The sequence below is a fragment of the Elephas maximus genome, chromosome 25 (genome assembly GCF_024166365.1).
Source record: "Elephas maximus indicus isolate mEleMax1 chromosome 25, mEleMax1 primary haplotype, whole genome shotgun sequence".
Lineage (NCBI taxonomy): Eukaryota > Metazoa > Chordata > Mammalia > Proboscidea > Elephantidae > Elephas > Elephas maximus.
In genome coordinates this window covers 42,628,528-42,647,966 of record NC_064843.1, presented here as the reverse complement: position 1 = coordinate 42,647,966, position 19,439 = coordinate 42,628,528, and the positions used below count along the sequence as shown (strand labels likewise).

Sequence of the window (19,439 nt, the reverse complement as noted above, 5' to 3'; positions counted from 1 at the left end):
TCATTCCAGGAAACCTGCCTGCCTTTCTGGCCCACTCCCTCTTTCCTTTCCCTTGCTTTGGGACTAGGTGTTTGGGTTGAGAGTTATTTGGGTAAATTACATAGATTGAAGATGGGGAAGAAGCAGTGACATCACAGGGGTATGAACCACACTAGGTGACACTGTCAGAGGGGGAGACACCAAAATGACTGTCTATAAAATTTTTGTGCAATGTTTCAACAGAAATTTATTATTTTTTTTACAAAAATATCCCTGTAGTTACAACAACAAAAACATTTTTCATAAGCCCAGCTTACATGTATCAATATACCTACGAGGCTAAAACTCTATTCTAATTTACCCTTTGAACCTTCTAATGTGCCATGATCACAGCTGTCATTACTACCCTACGACCCTTCGAATCACATTGTTTTGTCAGCAGCACACGCCACAAGCATGCACCACAACCATTTATGAACCTATATCAATAACATTTTTGAGAATGAAGCAGTAATTAAAAGACAAGGAGTGATATACGGGAATTAAGATTTACAAGAAACATTAATACAAAATACATTACTAAGGGTACGCTATGGTCTGGTACAGGAGAAGGTCTGTGGGGGTGGGGGGTGATACCATGAGTTACTGCACTGTACGACATCATCAACCCTACTGACACAACTGAAAGAAGAAAACCACTATAGTTCCTTTTTCCTAGAACGAGTTGTGGGCAAAGATATCAGCCCACCTTTCTTCCTCCCTAAAGTTCAGACCTTTGACACTTGAACACTAATGACCGAAGACCAGACAAGTTGTAGAGATGAACATTTAAAGTTTTGACATGCTTAACATTAATGACCAAAGACCAGATGAGTTGTGGAATAACATAAAGGACATCATCATGAAGAAAGCAAGAGGTCATTAAAAAGACAGGAAAGAAAGAAAAGACCAAAATGGATGTCAGAAGAGACTCTGAAACTTGCTCTTGAACATCAAGCAGCTAAAGCAAAAGGAAGAAATAATGAAGTAGAAGAGCTAAACAGAAGATTTTAAAGGGTGACTCAAGAAGACAAAAAAAAGTATTATAATGACATGTGCAAACACCTGGAGATAGAAAACCAAAAGGGAAGAACATGCCTGGCATTTCTTAAGCTGAAAAAACTGAAGAAAAAATTCAAGCCTTGAGTTGGAATACTGAAGGATTCTACAGGGAAAATATTCAATGACACAGGAAGCATCAAGAAAAGATGGAAGGAATACACAGAGTCACTATACCAAAAAGAATTGGTCGATGTTCAACCATTTCAGGAGGTAGCATATGATCAGGAACCAACAGTACCGAAGGAAGAAGTCCAAGCTGCACTGAAGGTATTGGCGAAAAACTAGACTCCAGGAATCAACGGAATACCAACTGAGATGTTTCAGCAAGTGGATGCAGCACTGGAAGTGCTCAGTCATCTATGCTAGGAAATTTGGAAGACAGCTACCTAGGCAACCAACTGGAAGAGATCCATATTTATGTCGATTCCCAAGAAAGGTGATCCAACCAAATGAGGAAATTATTGAACAATATCATTAATATCACCAAAACCAAAACCAAACCCACTGCTGTCGAGTCGATTCTGACTCATAGCAACCCTATAGGGCAGAGTACAACTGCCCCATAGTTTACAAGGGCCCCATAGTTTCCAAGGAGTACCTGGCAGATTTGAACTGCTGACCTTTTGGTTAGCAGCCGTAGCGCTTAACCACTATGCCACCAGGGTTTCCCATTAATCTCACACGCAAGTAAAATTCTGTTGAAGATCATTCAAAAGTGGCTGCAGCAGTATATCGACAGGGAACTGCCAAAAATTCAAGCCGGATTCAGAAGATGATGTGGAACTAGGGGTATCATTGCTGATGTCAGATTGATCCTGGTTGAAAGCAAAGAATACCCGTGTTTTATTGACTATGCAAAGGCATTTGACTGTGTGAATCGTAACAAATTATGGATAACATTATGAAGAATGGGAATTCCAGAACACTTAATTGTGCTCATGAGAAACCTGTACATAGACCAAGTGGCTGTTGTTCAAACAGAACAAAGGGATACTGCATGGTTTAAAGTCAGGAAAGGTGTGACGCAGGGTTGTATTCTTTCACCATGCCTATTCAATCTGTATGCTGAGCAAATAATCTGAGAAGCTGGACTATATGAAGAAGAACGGGGCATCAGGATTGGAGGCAGACTCATTAACAACCTGCGTTATGCAGATGACACAACCTTGCTTGCTGAAAGTGAAGAGAACCTGAAGCATTTACTGATGAAGATCAAAGACCACAGGCTTCAGTATGGATTATACCTCAATATAAAGAAAACAAAAATCCTCACAACTGGACCAATAAGCAACATCATGATAAATGGAGAAAAGATTGAAGTTGTCAAGGATTTCATTTTACTTGGATTCACAATCAACACCCATGGAAGCAGCAATCAAAAAATCAAAAGACTGAAGAAGAATTGATGCATTTGAATAGTGGTGTTGTCGAAGAACACTGAATGTACCATGGACTGCCAGAATGAACAAATGTGTCTTGGAAGAAGTACAGCCAGAATGCTCCTTAGAAGCAAGGATGGCGAGACTTTGTCTCACATACTTTGGATATATTATCAGGAGGGATCAGTCCCTGAAGAAGGATACCATGCTTGATAAAGTAGAGGATCAGCCAAAAAAGAGGAAGACCGTCAATGAGATGGATTGACACAGTGGCTGCAACAATGGGCTCAAGCATAATAGCGATTGTGAGGATGGCACAGTGTTTCGTTCTGTTGTACGTAGGGTCTCTATGAGTTGGAACCCACTTGATGGCACCTAACAACAACAAAGCTCAGACTTAAGAACCTTGCTAAAAGAAAAGGCAGTGACACAAGTGGGAAGGAGAAATCAGGAGGGGCAGAAATTATGGTGATGGTGGGGTTATAATGGTGGTATGGGTGCAGGAGGAACTCAATGGAGAGTCCCCAGAGGCAGATGTTTGTGTGTGTGTGTGTGTGTGTGTGTGTGTGTGTGTGTGTATTATACTATATATATACAGGTAGTCCCGACTTATGATGTACTGAGTTATGATGAACTGCACTATGACCATCACTTTTTTTTTTTTTTTTTCTACATCTTATTGTTAGTACATCTTTCTGGGAGGAAGTCATGGGAAAATGCATCCAAGGAATATGGAAAAAAATGCTGAATTATGTGAACACGCTGTAAGCATTTGACCAGGATAATATGATGGAAGAGATTGGTGGAAAAACAGTCCATATAGCAAGAACTCTAAATTTAGAACTTGATATCGCCTGTGTGGAACAGCTCATAGAACACGAAGAAGGGGATGACAGATCAGAACTTAACGGATTTTGAAGAGGAAAGAAATGCCAAAGAAGAAAGACACAAGGGAAAGATTAGTCCAAAGGACTGATGGACCACATCTACCACGGCCTCTACCAGACTGAATCCAGTAAAACCAGATGGTGCCTGCTACCACCACTGAATGCTCTGACAGGGATCACAATAGAGGGTCCCGGACAGAGCTAGATTAAAATGTAGAACAAAATTCTAACTCAAAAATAAAGACCAGACTTGCTGGCCTGACAAAGACTGGAAAAACCCTGAGAGTATGGCCCCCAGATACCCTTTCAGCTCAGTAATGAGGCCACTCCTGAGGTTCACCCTTCCACCAAAGATTGAACAGGTCCATGGAACAAAACAAGACTAAAGGGGCGCACCAGCCCTGGGGCAGGGACTGGAAGGCAGGAGGGGACAGGAAAGCTGGTAATAGGGAACCCTGGGTTGAGAAAGGAGAGTGTGGACATGTCATCGTGTTGTTAACCAATGTCAAAGGACAATGTGTGTGCTACCTGTTTGATGAGAAACTAGTTTTTCCTGTAAACCCTCATCTAAAGTTCAATAAAAAAAGAAAATGAGGAAGAAGAAGGAGAGAAATTGTCAAAAAAAATTTCACAGTGAAACGATTAGCTGGAGTTTTTTCTAAACTAAATTAGGGGCTTCAGTTGCTTGAAAACATGGATCCAAACACAAGTCACTTTGCTCAAGCTGATAGGCAGAGTCAGGAAGCAGTGGAGATGTTACCAGGAAATATATGAAGAAAAAAAGAAAAGGACCATACAGACAACTCTCACTAATTTTCTGACTAGAAACACCATCCCTATTCCCAGGGATAATCCAGATGATCCAGAACCTTCCACAAGCGGAGTTATTACCGCAACTGACAAAATGCCAGTGTCACCCAACTCTTCTTTATCACCAGAGTAAATTTTTATGATTTGTATATTTTTTTATGTAAGTATGTATTATTAAAATGTATCTGTAAGTTTATATGTAATGATTCCAACCCCCAAAGACAAATAAAGACCAGATTTATAAAGATAGTGATAATAAAAGTAAAATAATAATGAAAACTAAAAAAAAATGAGGTATTCAACCTACGTCAGAACTGACTTATGCACAACAGAGATGTTGGAACAGAACCCCACCATAAGTTGGGGGCTACTTGTACTATATATAATAATATATATATGTGCTATATGTAATCATATTTTGGTAATATCAAGCCATAATTTTCTCCTTGGTACTTCCTGCTATTCCTATGTTCCCGCAATTTGGGCAGTTGAACATGCAGCATTCACTGCCTCAGAGACATGGCAATAAAGTAGAAAGAGGAACTTAGTTCTCAGCTTTTGAGTTTCAAAAGCCAAACCTTAATTTTAGTGAAGTAGTAAATTAGGAAAACACATGGAATGAATTCTGGACATAAACACTCAATCTGGAGGAATGGACGATGATGAGTGAGCAGGGCTTCCCCATCCTGCCAACTCTAGGCCTTGACAGATAGACAGGGAGAGCTTCAAGACCCACGAGGTACTGCACGCCCAGTGAGGTGCGTGTATGGAAGGAATGTCAATGGCCTAAGATGCCCACAGTGGGTCCTGAGGCATCCCCACCTCGCAGGGAATGTGTCCTACATTGGGTGGCAAGGACGTGGCACAGAATGCCAGTAGAAATGAAGTGCCTTGCAGTTGGGACAAAGAGCAGGGTCCAGTGTTGGCCTCATCAGAAGAAGAGGTGGCAACAAGGACACCTTGGAGGATGCTCAAGTGGATAGAGGATAACATAGTGTCCATTTCCTGGTGTCTTGATTGCAAGTGACAGAAGTCAATTCTAGCTATCTTAAGCAAAAATGAAATTTTTTAGAAGGTTATTGAGAACTTGTCAAATCAACTGGAGGTTAAATAACTGGCTTGGAAAACAAAGTATGGGAGACAATCATACTCTAGTCCACTCACATTCTCCCATTCTGTCTCGACAGAGAATCTTAATTTGTTTGTCAGGGGCAGCAATGTACCCAACTTAATTAAATAATTAAGTCTCAGCCCCTCTCTTATAGTTGGGATGATCACGTGGCTATGCTCTGGCCCATAAGAGGAATGAGAAGCTGTTGGGTGGTGCTTCCAGGAAAGCTCCTTAAAAGAGGTGTTACAAAAGGCTAGCTTAAAGCCTTTTGCCCTTCCCACCTTTTTCCTTCCTGTCTAGAATATGGACATAACGGCTGGAGCTACAGCAACCATGTTGTGGCCATGAAGTGACCTTAAGACTAGAAGTCATGTGATAAGAACGCAGAACAGAAATCTACAAGGAGCCAGGGTCATTGATGACATCGTACAGTTGCGATGCCAACCCTGTCCCAGTTATTTCTAGGTTTCACATACATGAGAGAAACGCAGTTAGGAGAGTCTCTGTCTCTCTCAGTTGAATGTAATTCCACTGATTCAGGCAGGAATCAAGTGCGTTCCCAAGATGGGACAACAAGAAGGAGAAGAGTCTAAATGATGGGTTGAAGCCATAAATTGGTGGCCAGGACAAGGAGTTAGTACTTACTAAGTTCCATGGGCAGCAAGATGACCAGAGGAGTGAATTAAAGAGAACAACCCATAAGTAGAGTAAAAGGAGAAGAAGACAGTAGAGATTGTTTAAGATAGCATTTCAGGGAAAGGATCACAAATACCCTAAAAAGGGCAGAGAAGGAGAGCTCTGACCCCCTCTCCTGGCAAGCAGCTCAAAAGAAAGTACCTGTCCTCTACTGTGCCTGCCAGTGCTAAAAACCCTACTGGATTTTCCTGTGGTGAGCTATAGCCTGCACATGTGTGTATGAGTGCTGTAGCAACCATTCCTTCAAGACTTCTCCACCTTCTGGAAGAGAAATGACATCTAATTTTAAATCAACTGTGTGTGACTATTTTAAGAACAGTGGCTTCCTGGATGGTAACTGTAGAGGGAACAGGGGCTGCTCTGAGTCATCCTTGAATCTGGTGCTCAATGCAAGCTTTGTTGAATGACTGCCTGATTGATGAAGACCAAATCAATCTTTCGAACAGAAGCTAGAGATCAAAGATTGTCCACAGCCCAACTCCTCTCCCAAATCTGCCAACTGGTGGGGCCTGTCCATTTGTTGAGCAGTGGGCACAATCCCAGAAAAATATCCCTCCTATTGGTCAAACAATTGTCTGCTTACTTATCCAAAAGACTCCTTCAAGCATTGTTGCCCATACAGTGCTTGAACCCCTTGGCCTGGGTCAGCAGGGGGAGTTCCACTATTTCTGAGAGAGCCTGAGAGTCTTCCCAGAGTCTTTCATCCAAGAATTCCGAACAGACTCATCTTACCTAGAACCCTTCCACAGGTCTTCCCTTCCTTAAGGCCCACGTAGACCTCTAGCTGTGGTATAACCCTGCCTACCCATCGAGGAATGGAATTGCTTCTCAGTGAAGGGTATGTGTGCCCGACTGTGAAACAATGAAAGTCGGGGAGGAACTGTAGGTTCCTGGGTGAGAGGTGACCTCGAACTGGGCTGTGTGTCCACACTCAGATCAGGGAAGGAGGCGAGAACCAGGAATTCTATTTCCCCAGCCACCAACAAGCCACATTGCCTTTCTGGCACGCATAGATCCAAACGGAACTCAGAACTCCTGACAATATTACTATGCACAGGATCCCACATGGGAGCTTCCTAGCTAAGACCAGGACAGATGGAGGACAGCAGAGGCACAATTTCCCAGGGATAGTACGCCCCACTCAGACTCACTTTGGAATTTGAGGGCACCTGTCTTAGTGTGGTTTCTCCCAAGAGCAGACCCTGGGACAAGGGCTTGGCTACAGGTAATTTACTTGGGAGATGATCCCCAGAAACAAGAGTGGAGAAAGAAAAATAAGGAAGACAGAGAGGCCAATATTAAGGTGCATTAATGGACTGGTTACTGCTGTGGGCAACTGGGGTTCAACCCTGCTGGAAACCCACTGAGAAACTTTATAAAACAGTCATAAGTATTATCCTCCCGGATGATGTGGGGTGGGGCGGGGGGGGGAGGCTATTGTATTCATCCACTGACTTCCATCCTCCCATTGTTTATAAATGGTGGTTGGAAAACTTTCAAGTTGGATCTGTGGAGCAAAGCAAGGGGTCTAGCTCAGCCTTCTAGCTGTTGGGTACACAGCCCCTACCACTGCCACCACCATTGTAACACCACCATCACTATAATTCCTGCCCCACCTGATTTCTCTCCTCCAACTGTGTCATGTTGGAAACTCTGGTGGCGCAGTGGTTAAGTGCTATGGCTGCTAACCAAAGGGTCGGCACTTCAAATCCGCCAGGTGCTCCTTGGAAACTCTATGCGGCAGTTCTACTCTGTTCTATAGGGTCGCTACGAGTTGGAATCAACTCAACAGCACTGGGTTTGGTTTTTTAATTGTGTCACTGCCTTTGCTTTCAGTAGGGTTCTTAGGTCTGAGCTTGAAGGAGGAAGAAAAGTGGGCTAACACCTTTGCCCACAACTCATTCTAGGAAAAAGGAACTACTTTACAGTGGTTTTCTTCTTCCCCCATTTTCAACCTATTTAATTTATTCAAATCGCTCTCAACCACCACCACCTAGTCCAAACCAAGGAAAGGGAAGATGGATAGGGCAAAAAAAAGGTAGATTTTTTGGAATGACTTCTAGCATTACAGATCCACAGAAGCAGAGCTATAAGGGATGAACTCTTTCATTAGAAAGATGAAAATGAGGCCCAGGGACTTGCCAAGGTCATTCAGCGGGTTAGTGGCTATAGCAGTCAGTATAGGCTAGGTTATACTACAGTAAGGAGTCCCTGGTGATGCAAAAGGTTAACCTACCTGACTACTAGCCAAGAGGCTGGCATTTCAAAACCACCTAGAAGCACCACGGAAGACAGACCTGGTAATCTGTTTCCAAAAGGCCACAGTCTTGAAAACCCTATGGAGCAGTTCTACTCTGCACATATGAGGTCACCATGAGTTGAAATCAACTCAATGGCAATTAACAATAACAACATGCTACAGTAATAGTCACAACAACAAAGACTTAAGTTTTGTTCATGCTTTCTGCTCATTGTGGGTCACTGCGGCTCACATTTCTTCACTGTAAGACCCATGTTACTGAACAGCTTTCTGTGGAATGCTGCCAGTCCCATGACAGGAAAAGAGAACACACAGACAACCACACCCTGTCTCTTACAGTTTTGCCTGGAAACAAGACATGGCACTTTCACTCCCATATCATTGGCCAGAGCATCATATGGTCAAGCTTAATGTCAATGAGTCAGGGAAGTATAATAAACTATTCAAAGTTCACCATCTTTTTCATTCATGTCCTTTTTCTGTTCCAGGATACAACCCAAGATTCCATATTGCATTTAGCTGTTGTGTCTCCTTAAAAAAAAAAACCAAAAAAACCCATTGCCATCAAGTCGATTCTGACTCATAGCGATGTGTCTCCTTAGTCTCTTTTAATCTATGATAGTTCTTTCCTTTTCTTCCTGAACTTCACAATTTGAAGAGCAGTGGTTGGTTATCTTGTAGACTGTCCCTCAGTTTGGGCTTGTCTGGTGTTTTCTCATGATTAAATTTAGATTATGTATTTTTGGCCCGAATACCACAGAAGTGTTGTTTTGCCCTTCTCAGTGCACCATAGCAGGGGGTACACGATGTCAGTATGTCTTATTACTGGTATATTAACTTTGATAATTTGGTTAAGGTGGTGCTAATGTTTCTTTGGAGCCCTGGTGGCTCAGTAGTTAACAGCTCAGCTGCTACCCACCCAAAAAGGTTGGCAGTTTGTATCCACCAGCCGCTCCTTGGAAACCCTATGGGCCAGTTCTACTTTCAATAAATCTAGGACTATTGTTTCATAAAAACCAAGGTGAAAATCATGTTTTTAGGCAACCAGTGAAATGAGACTGTGTTATCTTCAGATGAAAATTACCACTTAGAGTCCTTATGTCATTCAGGAGTCCAGCTGCAGCCATTGCTGGTAGAGACTCAACTGAGATCACAACTTTCACCCCTTTGCCCCATACGCATTGGATCAGAGCCCTCCCCTCCCTTCTTCATTGCCTGGGCAAAGGAAACCCCATTAACCACCCAGATAACAGGCACAATGTCAAGATTTTCAAGATATATAACAAAGAACATAAGCTCAGACTTCTGGCCACGAGGGTAGGGGCAGAGTTTTCTGATAAATGGGTTGGGAAAGAGGGAAATGCTTAAAAGCAGGTATAAGGTATGAAAATGGGAAGGGGCTGGGGAGGGGGCTAGAGAGAAAGAGGAACACCCTTTGGACCCATCCTTATGTGGAACAAGGGAACACGTTAGCTAATAAAGCCACTACTTCATGGCCTCGAGAAAGAACCGCCCAGGCCTCCCTTGATGCCGCCCACCTCCACATGCCTTTTTCCTAGAGAAGGAGTTGGGCAGGTGGGGAGGCAGTAGGGCTGTGTGCATCACAAAGCAGACAGAATCACAGACCAGCAGGTGAATCTCCAGCTGGAGGTACCACAAGACCAAAAAACTCTGATTTGCCCTACTGCAGGACAAGGAACAACCCACTGCTGAGAACAGAATGGCAGGATTCTATCACATAGTATCGTGGAAACTGTGAGGCCAGGTTACACCCATCCAGCACTGAAGGAAGAATTTCCCCTTGAGCCCAAAAGGCAGTAGGCCACCTGATGCCTCAACAAAATTTTAATAAGATGGTCTCCCTGAAGATAGCAACTGAGCATGTCTTTGCTTCTTACATTCTCTTTCTCTCTCACCTACTTTTCACAAGGACAAGAAGCTGGAGCCACTCCACCCTCTACCTTATATGTCTATATGGTAATTCCTTCTTCCAGTCTAACCACTTTCTAAACAAAACAAAACAAACAAACAAAAAACAGGCTTTTAAACATCAGGCAAGGAGGGGAAGCCACAAGAAGAGGAAAGAAAAGGGAGCCCAGCCTTTCTCTCCCCTGTGAAGCCTTCCTGGCCCATCAGGGAATATCACCTCTACCAATAGCTACTGCATGACTAGGGTGTGCCAGTCACATGCCAGGTCTCGAGGGGACATTGTTTCTGTTGTCGAAGGGCTCACATTCTCATGCAGGAGGAAAATAGGTAAATGAGTAGGGACCCTGAAGTGTGTGCCTGGTGCTGAGAGGGAAGTGGGTACAGGGCACAGGTGGGGATTCCAAAGGAAAGTCTGTCAACAAGGCGGGGGCAGGAAAGAAGGCTTCATAAAGAAATGACCTTTCCATGTTGCTAGATAAGTGTTGCTTACCCAGTAGAGGGAACATAGGCACAGAGCGGTGAAACACTGTGGTGCTGTTCTGGAAATGGCTGAAGAACAAGGAGCCAGGTGGGACAGGGAAAGAGGAGAAGCCAGTAATATGGGCACGTTTGCATATCATGAGAATAGATTTGCATGAGAATGGGTTGAGACTTATACAATAGTCCAGGAAAGAGATGAGGAGTACTGATTGTAGCCTGAGTGAGAGGTGTCAGCAAACTGGAATTGAGAAGGCTGGGTAACTGCTATGATAGAGAGCAAGGAGGAAAGGCAGAGAAGGGAGAAGGACTCCCAGTTTCTGGATTGGGTGGCAGGGAGGCTGGGGGTCCACAGACCTGTGACAGGCAGCTCTAGAGGACGAATGGGTCTCTGGCATCCTTCCTTTTGCCGTACTCAGCACATGCCTCTGACCTTCTCTCACCTTGGGGGACTGTGACCATAGGGTGGCAAGATACTTCTTGAAATAGTCACTGATGTTTCTTTCTTTACTTCCTTCTTGCCTTGGAGGTTTATGGTTTGCCAAAACAGACGGAATTTGTGTACAGGCACTTTCCACGGTGGCTTTTGCTTCCCAAAGTTAAGCCACTGAGCTGTTTACGTCAGAGGACTTGAAGAGATAAGGCGAAGCTCAGGGGAGGGGAGGAGCATGGGAACTGAGGAACAGGGGACAATCGTTTCTGCAAGCCCTGAGCTGCAGTGCCGCACACTCTTCTGAGGAAACTCGGAGAGCATGCGTGAGGCCTGTTGCAGGTTTCCAGCCTCACCAAAGACTTCGGGGCCGCGGGAGTGGCGGAGCCAAGGGGCTGGGAACAGGAGGAGGTGTCTCCGCAGAATGCAGTGCCGGCACTAGAGAGCCCTCCTCAGATCCTAGGAGCTGCATTAAACCCCAGGTTTTTTGGTATGGGGTCTTGGTACTATGGGGAGGGCCAGCACCCCTAAAATCGAGGTCAGTTTCCTGCCAGCTCTGTGGAATGGGAACTGGGGGGGCGGGGAGTGAGGGGACTAGGCTGATGTAAATAAATAAAGAAATGCAGTTTCTTGCACGTACTTCACTCTCTGGGCAGAGTGTGGATCTCATTCATCACGGGGGTCCCAGCACTGAGCTGAGAAGACATGCTGCAAGGGACAGATGGAGAAAACGGGCGGTGTGCACTGTCTCCCCCATCAAACTAGTGGACACTCTCGTGCCCGTCTCTGTGCCCCAGGATCTAGCAGGCTGGGTCCTAGAAACGAGGTGGCGTTCCAAGCTTCCACTTTATAGAGTATGCAAAAATACTAAACAGAGGGAGGAGAGGGTCTTTCCGCTGCAGCTCCGACTGCAGTCAGGTACCCGCATAGCCCCCTCGGCGAAACCAGAAAGGACTTCCGCCAGCCTGCGGGGAGGGACAGGGCAGGAAGAGGCAGGGCCGGGCCGGGCCGGGCGAAGGAGCGCTGAGCCTGCGCACTGCAGACTCTGAAGCCGCCGAGCCCTCAGCGAGGTGGGCGGGGTCTGCCCGGGCATCCGGGTCCCTCACCCCGCCCCTGCCGCATGAATGAGAGGCGCGGCGCCCGCCCCTCCCCCGCCGGCCCCGCCCCTCGCTGGGGGCAGCCGAGCGCAGTCTGCCGTCGCCGCCTCAGCTGCTCTCGGTCGTGCCTGACGCTTGCTGCCAGCAGCCCGCCGCCGGGCGCAGAAGGTCCTGCAAGCCCGCCGTCGCCGCCGCTGCCGGCGCGCCCGACGAAGTGAGCGAGCGAGGGCGGAGGTGCCGAGGCCGCCGCCCCCGGGTGGGATTTTAGGGGACCGGGGAGGGGGGACCCCCGATCCGGGATGCTGAGGAGACCGCGCGCGGGCCCGCGCCAGCCTCCCCCACAGCCTTTCCAGGCGCCCAGGCGTCCCAGCGCCGGGCGGGGAGGGGTGGGGGCAGCGGGCCCGGGAGGGAGGCGGAGGAGGGTCCGGCGCGGCCCCGGGGCCGAAGGCTGAGCCCGTACGAAGGGCGGCGCGGGGCTGTCACCGAGAGGTCACTGAGGGGAAGTTCGTGGCGCCCTGCACGGGCTGGGGACGCAGCCAGCAGGCAGCCGCGCCCCGCTGACCCGCGCCGGGCGTCGGGTCCCAGGGCGTGGGAGACGGCTGGGGTGAGCGGGGAGGCGAGGAGGAGGATGGCGAGGACGCTGCCTGCGTGGTGGCGATGGGGACGCGCCTGGGGGGGGGGCAGCGTGGCAGTGTTTTGCTGGTCCCGATCTTCTCCTCCCCTCTCTTTGTGGCGCTGGTCGTGCCCGTTTGTCGCCGTTCGCATGGCTGTGGTCTGGGTTGAGACATCTCTCCGGCTTACGCGTTAGTGGAAGTCACGTAGTGGCCTCATCGTCTGCGAGTGGGGGGGCGTGTGTGTGGGTCCACAGACCGAAGGATTAAAGACCCTCCTTTGTTTCCGGAGACCTAATGATGCGTGTGTGTTTGTGCATGTTGGAGGCACCTACGAAATAAAAGAATAGGAGATCCTCAAAGAGGATATAGGGAAAAAGGATGTATTACTTCATCAGCCCTTTACCCAGTTCTGTCTCTGATGTTATTTCAAACAGCGTTTTGTTGTTGTTTTTCCTGACGGTGAAACCAGTGGGTTTTGTTAGTTGAAAATATGTCCGTATTCTCATCTACATCTAGAACACGTTGCTTTTGGTTTTAGTTAATGGTCATATATTCATATATACGTAGTTGGGAAAACTCCCATACATATAGGTCGCTGCTTTCTGGATTTAGTTAATTGATATTATGTCTGTGTACTCGTACACATGTGTATAGGAATACGCCAGTATATCCAAGATACCGTTTTCTCAGCCCCTCAGGACAGGCAGATTTTGTTTCTTCTTGCCTCCTTGCGTTAATAACAAGGTGGTCCAGCAGGTTCTTTCCACCTTCTTGTTTTTTGTTTTTTTCCCTCAATGCTTTGGCAGAGGGTTTTATTGCATATTAACCTGGCATGCGCCCTTGCTTTGATCTGAATTTTCTTGTGTTCTGTTGTCTGGTTGTGCAGCGCCAGCTCAATGGCTCCTCTTACAGGACTACTGGAAAACAGAACACCTTTTTTTCATTGTCCTCATCCCCAGAGAGAGAAGGAAGGTCTGCAGGTTCCCACAGACTTTGCCTTAGTTGGACTGCCTGACTTTGTCTTTGGTAAAGTTATGAGGAGTTCAGGTTGATGTGGACCAATTAAAAAGAGACAGTCGTAATAGCACCAGCTATTAATTGCTATTTCAAACGTACCTTTAAGTTTTAGAAGAAAGCTGTTGTGTGAGGATTTTCCGTTTCTTTTTCACCCTCATAATAACTCAGTTGTAGGAAACACACCCCCAAAATATTTTTATTATGATCCTTTGATTAAAACTAGCGGGGGAAGAAATTAAGAGGAACATATTTTGGAACGATGAGATGTTTAACGGGATGGATTTGATTTTCTTTGCAGTTCTCTTTAAAATTATTTTTTAATCACATACATTTTAATATCTGGTATTTTTTAGTGTAAAGTGACATGTAAACTAAGCAGGCTTCCACGGCATCTGTTTATGTATGTTCCCTAAGTTTCAAACATTTGCTTTTAATTTGAAGGGGAAATTTTCCATTGGTTGGATCACGCTCCATTATTCTTGGCAAAATTCTTACCTTATGTTACCATGGTCAAATTCTTTTCTTCTTTTTGGTTGAAGTTAAAATTGGTAAAAGTTGATTTTTCAATTGGAAAGATTTTGGTTTTATGTTGTAAGATGTAGATAAAATTTTAATATCAGTTAATTTAACTAGATAAGTTAATTTAAAAACAAGAGCTTCATTAACTAGTGACACTAATATTGAAGCATCCCAATAGATTTATAAACTGCCTGTCTTGATTGTATGAGACAGTTTTTAGGAATCCGCTTGAAACAAACCGTAAGAGGGACTCTTAGATAAACAGAGTGTAACCGGAATTATCACTGAAATAGGCTTGCATAGTATTGCAATACAGTGAAACTTTAATTTTGCAAGAGTGACTTAGCTATTTTTTTGGATAAACAAAAGTACCTAACTACAGCCTGGGCTTGTTATTCAGCATTCTGTTAATCAAAATCTTTACCAACACGTAGTTTAGCATTTTTGCAGTATGATCCCAAACCAAAAACCCACTGCCTTCGAGTCAATTCCAAGTCATAGAAACCCTGTAGATCAGAACAGAATGCCCACAGGGTCTCCAAGGCAGTAAATCTTTAGGGAAGCAGACTGCCACATCTTCCTTCTGTGGAGCTGCTGGCGGCTTCAAACTGCCTACCTTTCAGTTAGTAGCCGAGCACCTAACCACTGTGCTATTAGGGTTCCTTGTGGTATGATTCGTGAAGAAAAATTCTGAAGTAACTTCTATATCATCAAAATAGATTAAATTGTTAAATGCTGTTTTAGTATTAAATATGTTATGTGCATTCATTAGAAACTCTAATATTGATGTATTAGTGATGGTAATAGCATATATGATAACACTTTGTTGACCAAAACTGGGATGCATTTTCCTCCCAACAATGTCTGATAACAAAAAGTAGATTTTTTTTTCCATTGAGCATCCCCTGTCAATAATTTTCTGTTTCAAGTGGCAGTTCATTCTAAAGTTGGTAATAGAGTGACCTTATAATGTATTAGCTTGAACCATATGGAACTGCCATTTTTTAAAGTAAAAAATGGTCAAATCTCATCAATTTCATATAATTTAACCCAGTAATAGAATGTTTGGAAGATAATTATACTTTCAATTCTGTGCCTCTCAGTGTTTTTTGTGTCTGTTGTTTTGTTTCCTTTTTACCTTTTGTTAATAAGAGTAGAGGTATTTTCTACATTTACCAGTAGGACAGACAGAGAGAATGTGATTTGTCCAAGTACATATAGATTCAAAATCTGCGGTCTTAAATATTTGGAAAAAGATTTTCTGTTCTAACAAAGTAGGACACGTACATAGAAGAAAACTGCTAACCAAAAGGTCAGCAGTTCAAATTCACCAGATGCTCCTTGGAAACTCTACGGGACAGTTCGACTCTGTCCTGTAGGGTTGCTATGTGTCAGAATTAACTCAATGGCAATGGGCAATGGGTTATAGCGGTCTCTTGTCCCATCCTGCCCATTCTCAGCTTCCAGTCCCCATGAGGCAGCCACTTTCAACTCTTAGCAGTTTCTTCTCATATTTACCTTCATATTTGTTTTGTTTTTAATGCTATTTCTTGGGTTTTTTTTTTTTGCCTTAGATGTTATCTTTGGGCTTCTACTTTGGAAGTTGAGGACTTAGCTCTCCTACACAACCATCAGTCCTTCCCCAGCTCATAACTATGTATTACAGTTCTTAGTTAAGTCAGCATTTAGTATGTGATTATGACAGCATACTTGCTATTCACAAATGAACCATATAGGGTACTGTTACTACATTTTCATCCTTGTACAACTTATTGTTTCTCCTGAATTAAATAATTGCCTCTTTTATTTGTATGTTTTTCATTAGCATAGTTTTCTTTGTACCAGTCACTAATTCATCCCCTATAACCAAAACGGAAAACCAAACCCGTTGCTGTCGAGTTGATTCCGACTTATAGTAACCCTATGGGACAGAGTAGAACTGGCCCATAGAGTTTCCAAGGAACGTGGGGTGGATTCAAACTGCCAGCCTTTTGGTTAGCAGCTGTAGCACTTAACCACTACGCCACCAGTGTTTCCAGGCTCTATAACAGAATGGATACTCTCTCAGTATTTTCAGGTTACCTCTCAGTTTCATTTCTTTTTCCTTGGAAACAGTCTTCCTGGAGCCCTCCCTCTCCCATCCCAGTCTGGATTCGTTTGATCTCTGGACTGCTGTATCACTGTAATCCTGGGACTTCCCTTTGTCATCATCTTGGGAATCCCCTTTGCATTCCTCCTATGTTGGGTCCCCTATTTCCTGGATTCCATGTCTTCCTTACTCTTCAGTAGCTTCCTGAGAAAGGACACATACAAAGTCTGAAATTCCTTCTAAAATTCAGAAGTTACATGTCTGGAAAAGTCTTCATTTTACTCTCGCACTTGAATAGTGGTTTAGCTGAGTGTTGAATTCTGGATTGAAAATTAGTGTCTCTCTTTTGAAAGCATTGTTCCATTAGCTTCCAGTGTTGCTATTGAGAAACCCAATGCCATTCTAATCCCCATTCCTTTGTATATGACTTTCCCACACATACACTCTAGAAATTTTTCGAATCTTTGTTTATTCCTGGTTTAGTGACATTTCATGATGGTCCTTTACTTTGCTTGTATGGCAGATTGTAGTTTCCAAAAATTACTTTATATATATGAACACACACACTTTCACACACACCATCCCACCCTATATAGGCTTCTTTGTGGTGTTGAGAGGCAGGTCTGTGTTTTCTCTCTTGTACCTGGGTAGAAACAAATGCTTCCCAGAATGTTTTAGATCTTGTGCCGGCGTTGTGGTTTAGGAGCATGGCTGGTATCAAGGGCATACACCTGAACAGTGGCCACTGCTAGATGTCCAGAGCCATCCAGGCTGGCACCCACCTTCCCATTTGTCTTGTGATAGCTATTCAGACATTTAGATCAAGCACTATTGATGGGTGTGTGTTGGTGGGGGAAGGTGTTTATGTTTTGTTTTATTACATTTAAATGGACTCTTACCTGGAAATATCAGTTAGCATCAGAGGGAGTTTCTTCAAGCAGTGAAATGCAGTCACTTTTGGAATCAACACGAAGGCCATCAGTACACTTTAAAAAAACAAATCCACCTTAGGAAGTGACAGAACGATTCATGACCAAAAAGAAATTATCTTTAATCTTCATGATTGAATAAATACGATAAATGTATTGTTTGCAAAAATTCCTGTGATGAGAAGATGAAGACAAAGTTCAGGAGACCATAGCTTGATTGGACATTGACAGTAACTTTTGTGTTTGTCCCACAGACACATATTTTTTAAATAGTCCTTTTTTGCTCATGCATTTTTTTTCTGTTTTCAGCTGCCTTGTCCTTCATCTAGCATTTCTGTGACTGCACCTGAGTGACTGAATATTGCTAGAGAACTTTAGGTTCATAACCAAAACTCTGAAGTGGATGCTTAGCACTGCCCAGCAAAACTACGACCAATTCCTACCAAGATATTTTTTTTCACTTATGACTATCTCCCAATTCCTTAAACTTAGCAGCCCACTCTTCCCACTCAGATAAGCTGCTCTCATATTTCATTGAGGATTTAAAAGTTATCAAGCAAAAGCCCCTCATCCTCCCCTCACCAAATCTAGAAACCTACCTTCCTTAGGACCCATGTTTCCTGTCTTCCTTTCCTTGTCTTTACCATGTAGAAGTGTGTCTGCTCTTATCACAGGCCAGCTCCTCTCTCCACCCTGCAGCCCCTCATACCTTCTCAAGGACTTGGCTCCTGCTTTTGTGCCCTCTGTCTTGTATCATTTGCAGCTCCTCTCCAAGGACCATCCATGTCAGCATACACAGATGCTCTGATATTGCCCATCTTTAAAAACAAACAGGATAAAATGTTACAGTAACAAACAACTTTCCTCTGACCTCCCATCCATCCTTTTGTGTCTACCTTCATGGTTAAATGTCGCAAGAGAGAAGTCTACATTTCCTTCCTACTTCCTCTGTAGTGCCTATCACTCTCTGAAATTCTGTTGTTGACCAATTTTTTTCCTTTTTTTTTTTTAATTGGGGTGAAAATGTATACAGCAAAACGTGCACCAATTCAACAATTTCTACGTGTATAATTCAATGACATTGATTATATTCTTGAAGTTGTGCAGGCATTCTCAATATCCTTTTCTAAATTATTCTACCACCATTGACATAAACTCACTACCCTCTAAACAGAAACTCCCCCTTCACTCTCCCTCCCACCTTTGGTAATCACTATTAATTTTTGGTTTTTATGTATTTGCTTATTTTATATAAGTGAGATCAGACAGTATTTGTCCTTTTACAACTGACTAATTTTGCTCAGCATGATCTTTTCAAGATTCATCGATGTTGTGGCATGCATCAGAACTTCATCTCTGTTTATGGCTGTATAATATACCGTTGCATGTATATACCACGTTTTGTTTATCCACTGCTCTGGTGATGGACATTTTGATTGTTTCCACCTTTTGGCTATTGTGAAAAGTACTGCAGTGAATATTGGTGTACAGGTTTCTGTTTGTGTTCCTGCTTTGTTGATCTTTTTTTTTTTTGTCCATTACCCCAACTAGAAAGTCAGCTGCAGGAAAGCAGGGACCTCATCTGTTCTCTTCACCACTATGTCCCATAGGACAGCAGATGACACAAGTACTCACTCATAAAACCCAAACCCTGTGCCATCGAGTCAATTCTGACTCATAGTGACCCTATAGGACAGAGTAGAACTGCTGCATAGAGCTTCCAAGGAACGCCTGGTGGATTCGAACTGCCGACCTTTTGATTAGCAGCCGTAGTTCTTAATCACTACACCACCAGGGTTTCCACCCACTCATATACAGGCAAAAAAGGCACAACTGACATTTTTAACCTTATAGAATAGCTCTTGCTTTTTAAACATTTCTAACAAGAAAATTCATCTTGATTTATTTCTTTAATTAGGCATCACTTAAATTATGGACCGTATTAATGATTTAATTTTCCCCTATATTACGTTTCATTTTTTTGTAAGTATAATTTAATATTGGCAGTCTGGCCCCTGAATTTTGGAGTCAGACTGCTTGGAGGTTGTTATGGATTGAATTGTGTTTCAAAAAAATAATGTGTTGAATTTCTGGTCCTCATACCTGTTGATACGA

General features: G+C 43.9%; 1 protein-coding gene across 3 annotated transcripts in view; it reads left to right on the top strand.

Moving 5' to 3' along the window:
* The first annotated feature begins 11,328 nt into the window (after nt 1–11,328).
* The window catches only part of RNF24 (ring finger protein 24), an 88,595-nt gene continuing 80,484 nt past the window's right edge, over nt 11,329–19,439 (top strand). The window contains exon 1 of one of the 3 annotated variants that reach the window (XM_049869914.1): nt 11,329–11,549. The gene's annotated coding sequence lies outside the window, so the exon portion shown is untranslated. Of the gene's footprint in view, nt 11,550–12,226; nt 12,371–19,439 lie in introns of those variants that run through there. The other 2 variants (XM_049869913.1, XM_049869915.1) reach the window with 2 other exon arrangements.